Consider the following 15,879-nt stretch of genomic DNA (forward strand, 5'->3'; position numbering starts at 1 on the left):
AGGGAGCGATCGCGACGGAGCTGCTACAAACGAATAGCCGCGCCGTCGTCCCGGTTCGCTCCCCGTGGGTATCCGACCGCCGCATGTAGCGGGGGGGGGGGGTCCCGATCGGACCCCCGACCCGCGGAAAGGCAGGGACGTACATGTACGCCCATATGCCTGTACGTGCCATTCTGTGGACATACATATACATTCGGCGGTCGGCAAGTGGTTAAATACAGAACTCTATAGAAGACAATGGGCCAGATCCACAAAGATCTGCCTATCTTTAGGCAGGCGTAGCGTATCACAGATACACTATGCTGCCGTAACTTACAGCGTAGTTTCCGTATCCAGAAAGAATTTGCGCGGTTAGTTACAGTGGCGTAGTGTAAATGTGTCGGCGTAAGGGCCCGGAATTCAAATGACTAAGATGTGGACGTGTTTTATGTTAATGCATCTTGACCCCACGTAAATGACGTTTTTTTTGAACGGCACATGCACCGTCCGTGGGGGTATCCCAGTGCGCATGCTCGAAATCACGTCGCAAATAGTCAATGCTTTCGACATGAACGTTTTACGCAAACGACGTAAACGACGGAAAATTCGACGCTGTTCCGATGTCCATACTTAACATTGCATACGCCTCATGAGGCAGGGGTAACGTAACACCGAAAAAAGCCTTACGTAAACGACGTAAAAAAATGCGCCGGGCGGACGTACGTTCTGAAAATCGGCGTATCTAGCTAATTTGCATACTCTGCGCGGAAATCAACGGAAGCGCCACCTAGCGGCCAGCGTAAATATGCACCTAAGATCCAACGGCGTACTAAGACGTACGTCAGTCGGATCTAGACCACATTCAGGCGTATCTTGTTTTGTGGATACAAAACAAAGATACGCTGGCACATCCTAGAAGTTACGCGGCGTATCAATAGATACGCCGACGTAACTTCTTTGTGGATCTGGCCCCATATTGTTTATAGAGGCTTTGAGTAGACTATGATAGCTATAGACTATTGAAGTAGCCTGAACAATTACTCAATTTTATTGGTCACTTTTAAAAAAGTGTTTAGAAAAACTTTCTAATTTAAAGAGGAACTAAACTGTATCTAAGCACCATAAATTGAAAACGCTATTTAATTTGTTTTTAATATTCAAAGCAAACTCACCCATCAATCCATGTCTCCATGCTTTATTTTGTTGAGAAATAACTTCTAGCTGTAGTTATCTTGAGTAAGGGCAGATGATTCATGTAGCATTTACTTTCTGGAATCCTTCTGCCCTTAGCACAGGCATGCAGACTGGAGAGTGTGCTTAGCAGAGAAAGCCCCTTTTCCAGATGAACGAAAAAAAATGCCATGAAGACTCCTGTAATGTATGACATCATTTTGGCTGAGGCCAGAAACCAGAAAGCAACTGAAGAATTCTTCGATCGGCTTTGGGTACAGGCACCACCATCTGTAGTAAGGGAAACCAGAAGTGAAGCCTTGCAACTTCACAGCCTTTTTCCTACTGCACATGAGCGAGTTGCGCTGCGCATTGTGAATGGTCCCATATTCTTCTGGAACCTGTGAATGGTCCCATATTTTTCTGGAACCTATGAATGGTCCCTTAGTCTTCCTGGACCTGTGAATGATCCCTTAGTCTTCTTGGACCTGTGATGTGTCCCAGAAGACTGCGGGGAAAGGAGAAGGGGGGGCAAACTTCAAAACCAGGTACCTTCTCCCCCCCCAAAAGTGCCAAATGTGGCAGCAGAAGGAAGGAGGATGCAAACAAGCAGAGTTTGCCTTTCAGGGGGGAAGCTCCACTTTAAATGAATGCCAACTCTCTGGTGCTCTCTTGAGGATAGGCAAAAAAACAGCAGAAAGAGCCCACAATAGCCAAGAACCCCTAGAGAAGGCCGGTGATCCTGCAAGGTTGCTTTTTTAAAACGATGATCTTACAGAAGGACAATGGAAATATCAGTTGCCTCTTTTGTAACACACAATCCATACAAGCTGTTCCATATGCATTGTTTTGGAGGAAAGGTGGCATAGCTGTGTGCCTTGTTCAATGTAATTTCAAACTGATGGGCTGGCCCCATGTGTGTTTATATTGTCTCCTATTTATTTATGTATTGATATTGTATGTCATTATTTTGATTTTATCTGTCATTAATAAACTATTTGTGCCTATATTACCTACACATGCAGTTTATTTTGTGCTGAGATTTGTTCATAGAAGCTGGTGTATAATGCAAAGATTCTTAAAATCGACCTCCATCATTGAAAGATCCTTTTTATTAATGGAAGCTATAGTGCAGCTTCCATGAATGGAAGAAGAGGTGATGAGGGTGGGCATAGTTGCCAATCTTGACAAGTGCCTATGGCAGGTCCAGTGGCTGTATAACACCGGCAGGACAAGACCTTTAAGGATGCTGGGGTATGGGGACGGGGGGCAGAGAGCTTCAGATTTCGACTAGGATAGCTGGTACCAGCACAAGAAACATTTCTCATTAAATCTAAGTAATGTCCCTTGTGCTGTTTTTTTTTTTTTTTTTTCAATTTTGCCTAAACTTAGGTTTTAACATTGTTCAATAGCATAAAGATAATCTCTAACAAATGACTGCCTTGTAATAATTAAAAAGCAAGATTTGGAGATCATAAAGACACGTGAATAATCCCTAAATTATTATTATTATTATACAGGATTTATATAGCGCCAACAGTTTGAGCAGCGCTTTACATCAGGGAAGACAGTACAGTCACAATACAATACAATTCAATACAGGAGGGATCAGAGGGCCCTGCTCGTTAGAGATTACAATCTATGAATACTTACTTACTGCAGGGCTACAGTGTGGACAACAATGACCAAGGCTGAATTTACACTGTTTCGTGTGGATGTATTGCACATGGTAACACAGGTAGGGGTAAATGAGCTCATAGAGTTTCCCTTTGTGTCACTGGTCTCCAAAATTTGGCCCTTTGCTGTCTTTACCTGTCCCTTTGGGCAGTATTCTTTCCAATGATAAATGGCACTATTCCTACCACTGACAACAATGATAGGTCACTAGTTCTCCCACTGACACCAGAGATGGGTTACTATTTCTCCCAATGACACCAAAGATGGGGTACTATTCCTCCCACTGACAACAATGATGGTGAACTATTCCTTACATTGACACCAACAATGGGGCACTATTGCTTCCACTAATACCAATGACGGGGCACTATTCCTCCTCCTACTGACCAGAAATGCTATGCTATTTTTACTCCCACTGACCACAAATCCATTTTTTTACGCTGGCCCCCCTAAACTCTGAAAGACAATAAACTGGTCCCTAAAGGGTATTAGCATATAAAAAATGGGAGCTACCACTGCTGACTTGCTGAAGATGGAAATGATGGAGTTATCAGAATAATACTTGTTCAATAGTGAGTCTTTGAAGTGTTACTAATCCCATGACCCTGCTTTCACTATATCCAGTCTTCCACACAGTGGTGTATTTAGGTTTTGTGCTGCCCTAGGCCTGACTAAACTCATGCAACCCCTAATTTAAATATGATCCACCCTTTCCTGTCAAGGACACACCCCTTCCTGTTTAAGACCTGCCCTGAAATTTTCCAGTGGGGACACTAGTTCTGAGGACCTTGGGGGGGGGGGGGGGGATTCCCTTAATCTGCAGAGATTTCCTCTCATCACTTCCTGTCTGGCTATGGGGCAGGAAATTAAGGGAAATGGAACGGATGGCAAAAAAAACATTAACAGGGGGCCGGATTCAGCAACAATTTATGCCGGCGTATCCATAGATACGCCGTGTAAATTCAAAGCTGCGCCGGCGTATCTACTTTCTGTATTCAGAAAGCTAGATACGCCGATATTAGCCTAATATCCGACTGGCGTAATTCTATGACGCCGTCCTATCTCAGGGTGCATTCTCACGCTGGGCGCTAGGTGGCGCTTCCGTTGGTTTCGGTGTAGAGTATGCAAATTACCTAGTTACGCCGATTCACAAACGTACATGCGCCCGGCGGTAGTGTTTTACGTTGTTTGCGTAAGGCTTTTTCGGCGTAACGTTGCTCCTGCTATTAGATGGCGCAGCCAATGTTAAGTATGGATGTCGTTCACGCCTTGAAATTTGAATTCTTTACGTCGTTTGCGTAAGTCGTTCGCGAATAGGGCTGGACGTAATTTACGTTCACGTCGAAAGCAATGACGATTTGCGTCGGAATTTCGAGCATGCGCACTGGGATTCTTTCACGAGCGGCGCATGCGCCGTTCGTAAAAAACGCGGGGTCACCATAATTTAAATAAAACACGCCCCCCTACACATTTGAATTACGCACGCTTACACCGGCCCCATTTACGCTACGCTGCCGCAACTTACGGAGCAAGTGCTTTGTGAATACTGCACTTGCTCCTGTAAGTTGCGGCGGCGTAGCGTAAATATGATACGCTGCGCCGCCGTTAGATTGCGCGCCCCTACCTGAATCTACCCCAGGGGCTATAACCATCTCCTATGCCGCGTACACATGATAATTTTTTCGACATTAAAATAAAAACAACGTTTTTCGGCATGTAGAAAAAACAAAGTTTTTCCAATTTCATCATTAGCTGATTCCGTGTTAGTAAAAGACGGTTCGCGCTTTTCTGTCTGTTACAGCGTGATGAATGTGCTTACTCCATTATGAATGGTAGTTTTACCAGAATGAGCGCTCCCGTCTCATAACTTGCTTCTGAGCATGCACAGGCTTTTAACATCGTTTTAGCCCACACACGACCGTTTTTTACAACCCGAAAAACGACATAGTTTAAAACGTCGTTAAAAAATGCAGCATGTTCGGAAAAAAAATGTCATTTTTCAGAACCCGAAAAATTATGTGAAGCCCACACACGATCATTTTAAATGTCATTTTTTAAAAACAACGTTTTTTTCATGCCGAAAAATGATCGTGTGTAAGCGGCATTACTCTATCCAAAATGTAAAAAAAAAGTGTTGAATGTAGTTCTACTTTAAGCACAAATTTCTGCAAAACTTATGGAGGACTAAGAGGATATAACCATGCCAGTGGTGCAGCAGAAAACATAAAGCACTGTGATGAAGGTTTGTAGTCCACACAGTGAGCAAAGGAAGGATCGGGGGCAGGAACAAATAAATCCATCTGTTTATTTTTCTCATCAGCAATCAACAGAAATAAAATTAAGATTCTTTAATATGTACAAATGACACAAGCAAAGGATTGCAGGAGAGTCCTACTCCCTACCTGACAGGTATAGGTGACCATGTCTTTGTCCCTTGTGTTAGCACCATTCCTATCATGCCAGCAGCAGTTTGGCTGCTTTATGGGGGCACCAGACCGATTTGTCTTGCGGCCCAGTCCCCTTCTTAAGACTGGCGCTACACTGAAAGTGTAGCGTAAGCCGGCGGAGACTCTTTTCATGCTGCCCCCCTGCAAAGTGCTTCCCTAGGTCTGGGCCTTGTTGGCCTAGCCCTAGGCCAAGATACATCGTTGCTTCCACAGTACACAGAACACGGTAATGCAATTATTTTAGTAAATCTATACTGCTAAATACCCTTTCTCATCAGCAGTATATAGCAGTCTTGTGACTTATATTAAAATCTGGCTAAAGCTTTTAGAAGGAGTTTTCCTTTGACTGTCCTAAGAGGCTGCATGACCCTTGACCCTCAGTCTGGACAGTGCGGATTGACCCTGTTTTGATCACATGCAGCCCCCCCCCCCCCAAAAAAAAAACACCTTTCTAGCAATACACACAAAAATGAGCATGTGCAGAAGTCCTCCTAGGGCTCTGTACTATCAGCAGATGGATTGGGGACAGGTAAAGAAGGGGAGGATCAGAGAAGACAGTATCAAACACAAGGCAGAGGATTAACCCTGTAGGTCCCATAATGAGTATAACAAGCATGCTTTACTACATATACAGATTGATTTTTACTGTTGTGAGTTTAGTAACGAGTTAAAGGGGTTGTAAAGGTTTGTTTTTTATTTTCTAAATAGGTTCCTTTAAGCTAGTGCATTTTGGATCACTTACCTTTTCCTTAGATTTCCCTTCTAAATGTTTTTTTTTCTTTGTTTTCTTTGTCTGAATTTCTCACTTCCTGTTCCTCCTTAGTAAGCTGTTCTGGCTGACTATCCCCCAGCCAAAACAGGGGGCAAGCTTACTGAGGAGAAACAGCAAGTGAGAAATTCAGACAAAGAAAAAAAACATTTAGGCCCCATACTCACGACCAAACATGTCTGCTGAAACTGGCCCGCAGGCCAGTTTCAGCAGACATGTTTGGTCGTGTGTGGGCGCGAGCGGGCTGAATTCCAGCAAACATTTGCCCGCCGGGCCTTTTCCCAGCAGACAAATATTCCTGGACTTGTTTTAAAACAGTCCGCTGGAATTCAGCCCGCTCGGACATGTACGGTCGTCAGTACAGACCTACCGTACATGTCCAGGCGCCCGCCGTCCCTCGCATGCGTCGAATGACTTCGACGCATGCGTGGAAGCATTTTAAAGGCGGGCCGCCCACGTCGCCGCGTCATTGTCGCGGCGACACCGCGTCATCGACGCGGCGACACCGCGGACACGCCCCGCGTATTGTTTACGCGCGGACTTCTGTACGATGGTGTGTACAACCATCGTACAGAAGCCCTCTGGCAGACATGTATGGTGAAAACGGTCCGACGGACCGCTTTCACCATACATGTTTGTCCGTGTGTACCCGGCCTTAGAGGGGAAATCGAAGGAAAGGGTTAGTGAACCAACAATGCACTAGCTTCAAGGACTTCTAGTCCAGTTATATTTTTTTCAATCTCAAGTCCTTATGAAGGAGGCATTTTGGAACCCTGCAGATGCTTTCACCTTTTCCCTCCTCTGGGTGCCTCCTTAGCAAGCCAGGTGCTAAAGAGGCCCCACTGTGTACATTCTCCCGAGCAGGGTCATAGACACAGCGGCTGCTGTTTCTCCAGTGTGAAAGCCCTCAGGCTTTCACACTGGAGCGGTGCGCTGATAGGACGGAAAAAAAGTCCTGCTAGCCGCATCTTTGGAGCGGTGAAGGAGTGGTGTGTATACTCCTTCACCGCTCCTTCCCATTGAAATCAATGGGACACCGCGGCTATACCGCCGGCAATGAGCCTCTGCAGAGGCACATTGTGGGCGGTTTTGACCCTTTCTCGGCCGCTAGTGGGGGTAAAGCCGCCCCGCTAGCGGCCGAATAGCACCGTGAAATTAGCGGTAAAGCGCCACTAAAAATAGCGCTATTTACCGCCACCGCACCTTCCGCCCCAGTGTGAAAGGGGCCTTTGAATTCACAAGTGCAGCAATTTTGAAATCAGATGAAAGGTTTAGTGCTGGGAAACACTTTTTAAAAGCTAAAAAGTGCATTTTATATACAACTATATAGATCAGACCAAAATGAGGGGCAGAGGGACATTGCTCGAAATCAGGGACAGTCCCTCGAAATCAGGGACAGTTGGGAGTTATGCATGCAGCACTTTAACAGCCATCTCCACCAGTCTCTTCTCTGCCCAGGTTTATCAGTACTAACAGGACTGTGCTCTCTGTAGGCACTTCCTAGCTGGGTACATTTCTCCCAGGTACCTTGCAGGGAAGCAGTCTCACACAGGGTTCTCCAGCCTGGCCTTAAAGGCTCTTTGCAATCTGGCCTAGCCCCCACTTCCTTAAAGTGGTTGTATGCCCGCAAAAAACAAATAACCTGTAAGGCAAAGGCATAATGAGCTAGTATGCACCACATACTAGCTCATGATGAAATACTTGCTATAGAACTAAGCGCTACCCCCTCAGGAGCCGCTTATTGATTTGGGATCGGCGTATTAAGTTACCTCTATGTAGTGTCTAGGGGTGAAGATAGTGAGTAGAGCGGTAATTGAATGTCCAATCTGTAGATAAAGTTTTCTGAATGCTTTATTTCTTGGTCCAACACGACCAACACATCAACTTGAGGTAGACAGGATAGGTTGATGAAAATACAATAACTTCGCAGTATCAGGCTTTGGATAAAGAAAGCAGTCCTGCCTTCTGTAATTGCATCAGTACGTCGCAACTCTAGTCAGAGTGGGTGAAGTGCCCCCGGACAGACCTCTGCCACAGGCCTGGCAGCCAGAGCGTCACTTGAGGTTTCTGGGAGGAACAAGTCTCTGCCACAGACTTGGCTCTGATTGTATATTGAGACCTCTGCCACAGGCATACCTCCCAACATTCAAACTATTCACTGCAGGACATTCTTTATTTAAATTTGTCATTGAAGTTGTTGAGCAAGGGGGGGTCCGGTCGGAACGAGGTTGTTGAGCGGGGGGTGGGGTGGTCGGAACAAAGTTGTTGAGCGGGGGGGGGGGGGGGGCAGTCGAAGTTGTCTCTCATCTGTGCACAGCTGTGCATGTCTCCCCTCAGACCCCGTGCTGTGGCAGGCGCAACACTATAAAGTGCCTCATGCGCTGTGGCATTAGAAGAATTGTGATAGCTCTGACTTTTCAGTCCAACAAGACTGTCTATTACTCTGAAAATTCCTCTATTGCCATTCTATGAAAGCAGTAAGGTTTAAAGAGCACACCAAATGCTTAAAATAACTTCTTTATTAACTTCACTTTTCTTCATAGATAACACTGCTGCTTTGCAGCAGACAGTCCATGTACAGACATGTGTTTATTAAGTATAACAGAAAATGGCGGTTCAAATATTCAATCTTGTCTTTCAACATAAAATGGTGGATATATTTCTTTCTTCAGTATTTTTACTCTCTCTCTCTCTGTAAGTTATCAAAGCATTCTCGGATTTCTCTGAAAGGTATAACTGTGGTTTGCAACTTGGTTTGCAGGGTTGCTTTAGTTCGGTTAGCTTGTTAAAGTGGATGGATGGATGTGACTTAGTTCGGTGGAGCTACAGTTAGGGCGGTTAGATGACTTTGTTTGATGGCTTAGTTCGGTGGAACTATAAGTGAACACACAACTAGATCAGTATACAGTTCTGATCACACTATTTACAATAAGAACATATACAACTTGTGTGACATACCTATTTAGGCCCTTGCTTCCATAAAACTGAACTCTGTGGGCCAGATTCTCAAAGGCGTTACGACGGCGCAACACCATTAGCGCCGTCGTAACACCTCATCTGGCCCCGGGTATCTATGCGACTGATTCTCAGAATCAGTTGCGCATAGGTACCCATTAGATCTGACAAGCGTAAGGCTGTTACGCTGTCAGATCTTAAAAGTAATTTTTTTTCCCGCCGCTAGGTGTCGCATCGTCGCTTTTCCCCGTCGTCTATGCAAATGAGGTAAGTACGGCGATTCCCGAACATACGCGAGGTCGACGCAGCGAATTAACGCCGTTTGCGTAGCGTACCCGACGCGTAAGGTTGCCCCTGCGCAACCAATGTTAACTATGGCCGTCGTTCCCGCGTCGAATTGAATAAAAATTACGTCGTTTGCGTAAGACGTCCGTGAATGGCGCTGGACGCCATTTACGTATACATCTAGGCAAATGACGTCGGGGCGATGTCATTTAGCGCAATGCACGTCGGGTAATTTACCCGACGGAGCATGCGCAGTACGCTCGGCGCGGGAGCGCGCCTAATTTAAATGGTGCCCGCCCCATTTGAATTGGGCGGGCTTGCGCCGAGCAATCTAACGCTACACCGCCGCAAGTTTACAGGTAAGTGTTCTGAGAATCAGGATTTAAACCTGTAAACCTGCGGCGGTGCAACGTAGAGCTCATACATTACGCTGCCCAGGAGCAACGCTAATGTATGAGAATCTGGGCCTGTATGTCTGCTCTGCTCTCTGTCTTCATGTGGAATGAATGCAGCACATGTACAGTATATAGAAACCTCCCAGACAGAATGGATGCAAAGGTGTCTGTGATAGGTCAAGACTCTGCTCAATGTGAGATTAGCTGTGATTGGGCAAGGCTACTGATGAGTCACAAAAGCTTAACTCTATGCTTTCTGGTATGAATTCTACTGTGTAATTTGAGCTTACCTTCACTGTCATATAAATAAACGATTCTTAAAGGCATATATTTTCTTTTGCCTCTGTGAACACAACATGCAACTATTATATGACATTCAAGCATAAAATCACAGTGAATAACTTTGCTTTTGTCTCTCACATATAAACATGTGCACTACATTTAGGTTCTTAGCAGGTTTAGCTGTATATGCATAGGACAGGTTCTAGCTGGCCAGCTACACGTGCTCCTTCTTCTTGCACAGCTTCCTGTGCAGGAAAATTAACCCATTCGCAGGACTGCTTGAAGATGCAGCCTGTGCGGGAAGTTCCCGCAGAATCCATGCTGGTTGGGAGGTATGGCCACAGGCCTAGTGCAAGGTTAAATTTAATGGTAGAGCGAATCCTCCCAGTAAATTACGTCAGGGTCACCGGTTGACAGTGTAATTGTACCTATCAATGTCCGGTCACCAGATCCCCGATGGTTCGTTCAAGCCCTTTTGGATCACCTGCCTCCGGGTTCTCTTCAAGCTGATCCCCCACCGAACAGCATATAGCTTAGGATCGTCTTAGTAGAATGGGGACCAATGTAAGTCACTGGGGCCCCTTGGCAGCATCAATTACTCCAGGCCAGGAGGGCCCAGAGTCAGGAACTCCGCGTAGCACGTGACCCCAGGCCAGGTAGGCCATAGTGGTGGGGCCCGTGATGTGCGCTCACCCTAAAGGTGGGTGCCGCACCCGGAACCAGGAACCCACGAAGAACCCAGAACAACAGCCTCCGCCACAGAAATACCCCTCCCAGCATGCCCCGCGAGGGAAAACCCCTCTAATTGGCTGCTGGGAAGAAGCCGCTCCGCCTGGACCTCTCTGGCGCCACCTGTCGCCCAGAGATGAAACTTCATCCCTGGAACGCAGACTGACCCACAGAACAATGCAGATTTGGCGACAGCCAAATTTAACAAAATCAAGAATGAGAGCAAGATAACTCTCTCACTCCCCACTAAATTTAACATAGCGTCCTTTCTGAAAGTAAAGGGGCGCTACACACTCCCCCCACTTAAAATGACACTGTCCCCACTGTCCTAAGGCATTCAAGCCTGAATGCCAGCCTGATATCTGCTAAACAGTAAAGGAAAGTAGGAAAAGAGCGAAACATAAGTGTAAACATTGGATTACAAATCTTAGTGCCTTTAAATATGACATGACATTACAATAACATACACAACCCTATCTATCTATGCTGCCCATTCTCCGCAGTGTTGATAGTAGGTGGGTCCAATAACCTGCATAGGGAAAATAAAAGAGAACATACACAAAAATACACATCCTGATATATTAATAACTTTTCTATTTACAAATCTCCAAAGTCAAAAGTGAGACTGCACCCTCGGGCCCGAGCGTGAAATCCCCCTTCCTTCCAAGGAGATTAATCATAAGTGCTTGAGCATTACTTTAACCCTGTTGCAAAAAAAAAAAAAAACACACTTTATACACTTCAGTCCTACAATAAGAACGCTGCAGAACACTGCCCCTAGCGGTCAGTGCGCTGGTACTACGGCAGTCCAAGTTCGGTAGAGAAGAAATAGCAGCAAAAGTAAAAAAAATGAACATTTCTTTCGCTGAATCTTCCTTCAGTGCTGTGGAGAAGTTGGCAAGGTCCCACTCTAACTGACTGAACCCAACCCCCCCGAAGCTCTTCACATAGGCCGCAATGTGGATCCGGAGAGGCCAGGGGGAAAAGGGAAAAGGAGAAAAAACAACTTGAGTGGGGGCGAGAACCCTTGTCCAGTACTTCTTAAAAGCAATTAGGTCAAGCAGAACAGGCTTATGACCTATTTATAAAAGCGCGGGTCGGGCAAAATGACAATGTCACCCTCTGCAGTGGTCGTGGTGACCGAAAATACCTGGTCTTCTCTCCCAGGAGACTTCAGTACAACCCGGTCACTATATATGTGCCGGCCCCAGCTCCACTCTCGGTGACAACGTTCAAACCTGGGATTTAATTAGGCTAAGTTTAAATCCACGCCCGTAATGATTTGAGGTACCTTAAGGTGAGCCCAAATAGCTTCCTGGCTCCATGCCTCCCACTCTTGGTCCACTTGATGTAGGAGAGGGGATGGCACATAGGGGTACTCGTATCCATAGCTAGCAGCCACCTTTCTTATCACTAGGCGCTGTAGCCTGACTAAATTAGGCAGGTTGCGTGGGTCTCCTCGTCCCGGCAGCACTATAGCGTCCGGTGCCCTTTTCAAAGTGGGCACGGCAAGGGGCATAGGGGCGGTGAGAGACATAACAGGAACAGACTCACCGTCTCCCCAGGTCAGCTGCGGGACGTCCATAGACGAAACTCCGGACCCACGCGGTGCGCTCCGGCCAGAGCGTTTCTTGCTCCGAGTAGCGTAGAGGGCACGGGATCCTCCGAAGCCCTGCGACTCCGGAAACATCGGCTCAAAGAGGCTCTCCAGGGGCTCCTCATCATCCGTCAAAGAATCAAAATCAGAGGAGTTCAGCTCCTCCGCAGGCCTTTACGGATGGGTCCCTCGGGTAGTACGGCAAGGAGCGACGGGCAGGTAGGCCTCGACCGCGGCTGTGGGAGGCTGGAGCAGGCCCTTCTCCTACAGAGGCACGCCACACGGAGACCACTCTGGAAGGGTCTGGAACCTCTGGTTCCACGATCTCCACCGACGGGCATGGCTCTGGCCATATAGCTTCCTCCTCCGCGGTGACGACCCAAGTGACATAGTTCACCTGGTACTCCGGAGGAGGGCACCGGGCGAACGTCTGGATCCATATGGACAACTCCTCGTGTCAGTCACTGGCACTCCAGGTGGAGCAAACATGTTGGAGACTCCCGGTGTGGTTGTAGGGGGTCTCAATCGCTGGGTAACAGCGCCCGATAGCAAGGAAGCGGACATAACGCACGTGGTCTCTCCTTCTCTCTCTGGTGGGCGTTGGTCTGCTGAATTGGCGCGAAGACTCTGTTATACGTCTCACGCAGGGGTGGGTGACTCCTCCCACTTGAAGAACCTGTCCGGACACGTTTCAGGCGCGTGTTCTGCTGCACGTACGCCCAAGCTTAGCTATTTGAGGTTAGCTCCCTCATTGCCGGACAATTCAAAACACGACACTCTTTGCTCTCAATAAATCTCTACTCACGATTTCTGTTGCCAGAGGTAACAGCCGAATCCTGGATGAGCCCCCACATGTAGCGCTACCCCCTCAGGAGCCGCTTATTGATTTGGGATCGGCGTATTAAGTTACCTCTATGTAGTGTCTAGGGGTGAAGATAGTGAGTAGAGCAGTAATCGAATGTCCAATCTGTAGATGAAGTTTTCTGAATGCTTTATTTCTTGGTCCAACACATCAACTTGACAGGATAGGTTGATGAAAATAGAATAACTTCGCAGTATCAGGCTTTGGATAAAGAAAGCAGTCCTGCCTTCTGTAATTGCGTCAGTACGTCGCCACTCTAGTCAGAGTGGGTGAAGTGCCCCCGGACAGACCTCTGCCACAGGCCTGGCAGCCAGAGCGTCACTTGAGGTTTCTGGGAGGAACAAGTCTCTGCCACAGACTTGGCTCTGATTGAATATTGAGACCTCTGCCACAGGCCTAGTGCAAGATTAAATTGAATGGTAGAGCAAATCCTCCCAGTAAATCATGTCAGGGTCACCAGTTGACAGTGTAATTGTACCTATCAATGTCCGGTCACCAGATCCCCGATGGTTCGTTCAAGCCCTTTTGGATCACCTGCCTCCGAGTTCTCCTCAAGCCGATCCCCCACCAAACAGCATACAGCTTAGGATCTTCTTAGTAGAGTGGGGAACCAGTAAGTCACTGGGGCCCCTTGGCAGCATCAATTGCTCCAGGCCAGGAGGGCCCAGAGTCAGGAACTCCACGTAGCACGCGACCCCAGGCCAGGTAGGCCATAGTGGTGGGGTCCGTGATGTGCGCACACCCTAAAGGTGGGTGCCGCACCCGGAACCGGGAACCCGGGAGGAAGCCAGAACAATGGCCTCAGCCACAAAAATACCCCTCCCAGCATGCCCCGCGAGGGAAAACCCCTCTAATTGGCTTCTGGGAAAAAGCGGCTCCGCCTGGACCTCTCTGGCGCCACCTGTCTCCCAGAGATAAAACTGCATCCCTGGAACGCAGACTGACCCACAGAACAATCCAGATTTGGCGACAGACAAATTTAACAAAATCAAGAATGACAGCAAGATAACTCTCTCACTCCCCACTAAATTTAACATAGCGTCCTTTCTGAAAGTAAAGGGGCGCTACACTTGCATCGCCCCCCGATGTTCACCTCTTTCAAGCAAGGAGCTCTGATTTTCCAGCAGCATCCGCCAGACCTTCAGAGCACATGTCCCGCTGACTTCAGCACCTGTATAAAAGGTGAATATCTCCTAAACTGTACAGGTTTAGGAGATAATAATTTTACCTACAGGTAAGCTATATTATAGGCTTACCTGTAGGTAAATATGTGAAAGCGGGGTATACAAACGCTTTAAGGGACAGGATGTCCACAACCAGTTCCTCCTGCATCCAGATCCCCTCTACATGGCCTCCTGCCCTGTCCAAAGCCTAAATGCGCTGGCTATATCTTCCCAAGTGTGGGGTGTTTAGTTCCCATGCCCCAAGAGAGTGTGTGCTTTATCCCACCTAGCTTATATATGGGTTCTGATTCACCCCTGACATCACTGTAGGAAAGCTCTAGCTCAGTGGTCCCCAAACTGTGGCCCAGGGGCTGGATGTGGCCCTTTTCTTGTTATTATCTGGCCCTTGGGGAATTACTTCCCCCCTCCTGTCAGCAACAGTGGGGAATAGTTTCTGCTACTGACAGTGAAAATGTGGCACTGACAGCAATGATGGGGGACTATTCTTCCCATTAATACCAACCATGGGGCAATATTCCTCCCACTGACACCAGTGATGGGGTACTTCCCCCACTGACACCACCAATACCAATGATGGGGCACTATTCTTCCCATTGATATGATTAATGGGGCAGTATTCCTCCCACTGACACCAACGATGGGGCACGATTCCTCCCACTGACACCAACGCTAAGACACTATTCCTCCCACTGACACCAACGATAGGGCACTAGTACTCCCCCTAATGCCAGTGATGGGGGATCATTTACTCCCAATGGACATTTTCATTTCCCAGTAGCCACAGTCCAGCCCCCTCTAAAGTTAAAGACAGTAAACTGGTCTTTAGTTTATAAAGTTTGGAGACCCCTGCTCTTGATAAAAAGGGAGCGACTGCTTGCTTCTAACTTTTCTCTTCACAGATTATAATGGGAACAGAGCCATCTAGTGGCCAGTCAGCTAACTGCACCTGTGTACAAGCACTTTTGGTCGTTTTTCAGGCTTTCTGAAAAGCAAATTATTATAAATATTATTGTACAGGATTTATATAGAGCCAACAGTTTACGCAGCGCTTAAAGCGGAGGTTCACCCAAATAACATTTATATAAGACCAAATTCTTTATGCTACCAGCATTTACAGTCGGCAATTATTTTTTTTTTTAGGCTGTACATACCTTATAATCTATATTTGCAATCCGGCTTCCGGGTACTTCTCCTGCGGGAGTAGGCGTTTCCAAGCTGAGCCGCATTGTAATCTGGGCATTCACCCAGATCAGGGTTCTCCAAACTACGGCCCTCCAGCTGTTACGGAACTACACGTCCCATGAGGCATTGTAAGTTCTAACATTCACAGACATAACTAGGCATGATGGGAATTGTAGTTCTTGAACAACTGGAGGACCATAGTTTGGAGACCCATGGCCCAGATGATTGATGTCTATCAGAAAATGTTCCCCCCGGCGGATAAGGCCCGCCCCCATATTGCGTAGGCGCTGCGAGTAAAGTTGCGAGTCAGCTCTATACGGCGCCTGCGCAGTCAGCTCTACACGGCTCCTAGTCGTGCGCAGGCAC

Source organism: Rana temporaria, chromosome 8 (assembly GCF_905171775.1).
Source record: "Rana temporaria chromosome 8, aRanTem1.1, whole genome shotgun sequence".
Classification (NCBI taxonomy): Eukaryota; Metazoa; Chordata; class Amphibia; order Anura; family Ranidae; genus Rana; species Rana temporaria.